The sequence below is a fragment of the Styela clava genome, unplaced genomic scaffold (genome assembly GCF_964204865.1).
Source record: "Styela clava unplaced genomic scaffold, kaStyClav1.hap1.2 HAP1_SCAFFOLD_65, whole genome shotgun sequence".
NCBI classification, from domain to species: Eukaryota; Metazoa; Chordata; class Ascidiacea; order Stolidobranchia; family Styelidae; genus Styela; species Styela clava.
The window spans coordinates 63,967-65,158 of NW_027556500.1; the positions used below are offsets into that span (position 1 = coordinate 63,967).

At 39.0% G+C, this 1,192-nt stretch overlaps 3 non-coding genes across 3 annotated transcripts; all 3 read right to left on the reverse strand.

The window, feature by feature from the left end:
- Positions 1 to 417: 417 nt before the first annotated feature.
- On the reverse strand, positions 418 to 490 carry Trnai-uau (transfer RNA isoleucine (anticodon UAU)). Its single transcript has one exon. It is a non-coding gene; the product is annotated as a tRNA-Ile (tRNA).
- A 6-nt stretch (positions 491 to 496) lies between these two features.
- Positions 497 to 567, reverse strand: Trnag-ucc (transfer RNA glycine (anticodon UCC)). The gene has a single exon. It is a non-coding gene; the product is annotated as a tRNA-Gly (tRNA).
- An 86-nt stretch (positions 568 to 653) lies between these two features.
- On the reverse strand, positions 654 to 736 carry Trnay-gua (transfer RNA tyrosine (anticodon GUA)). The gene has a single exon. It is a non-coding gene; the product is annotated as a tRNA-Tyr (tRNA).
- Between the last annotated feature and the right edge of the window lie 456 nt (positions 737 to 1,192).

The window sequence follows — 1,192 nt, forward strand, 5'->3', positions numbered from 1 at the left end:
CCTTTATGTAATATTTTATCATGCTATTTATACTTTTGTACACTTTTTTTCGACGCGCCTGTTGTTTTTTTGTAATGTCTTTAGGGATCGAATTAATATCCAAATGTGCTGTCATAAGTCGTTGTACATCAACTTTTTTTGATTTGAGATCGGCTCGCAATTTTGATTCGCAACGTGACACTTCATCGTCAACAGCAAACATTCGTTTAATTTTATCTATTCTATTTTCCATATTTTTTTTCCTCCTTTCCTTATATGGTACCCACGGGAGGATTCAAACCTCCAACCTAGGGCTTAGAACACCCTTACTCTAATCAATTGAGCTACGTGGGCTAAATGGTCGGAAAGAGAGGACTTGAACCTATGATCTCTCGGACCCAAACCGAGTGCTTTTCCATCTAAGCTACTTTCCGATGGTAGAGCCATTGGGGATCGAACCCAAGACCTCACGCTTATAAAGCGAGCGCTATAACCACTAAGCTATGGCTCTATATGGAGCAGATGAGAGGAATCGAACCTCCATAGTCAGATTGGAAATCTGAAGTTCTACCATTAAACTACATCTGCTAATGGTGCTGGTTACAGGCCTCGAACCTGTACTCGTCCGTTTACAAGACGGGTGCTTTGCCACATTAAGCTAAACCAGCAAATGGTGGAGGAGGAGAGATTCGAACTCCCGTATCTAAAAAGAATCTGATTTACAGTCAGACGCGTTTAACCACTTCGCTACTCCTCCGTGGCGGACCTGACGAGAATCGAACTCGCTATCTCCTCTTAGACAGAGAGGCATGTCATCCATTACACCACAGATCCAAATGGTGGAGATGGCGGGATTTGCACCCACTTCTTGACGCAATTTGATCATGATTGTTTAATTTCGCTTTATATGATCATTCAAACGAAACTTAGTTGCTATTTACGAAATTGTCCCGCAACTGACAATTAAGGGGTTTTTTTGTTATTATATTCTCTAATATGACGGTGAAAACTGAAACGTGTTATTAGATACCAATGAGGATTCATTCATCAACATTGAAAGGTTGTTTGTAGTTGTTTTTGCATTTGTTAAAAAAAGAAACTACGCCAATCGAACCTATACATCCCCGAATATATTATACTACACTTTTCCTCCTCCAAATAATTTTCTTTTTAAATATTGTAAAAATGTTTCTTTCTTTTCTATTGTTGTTTT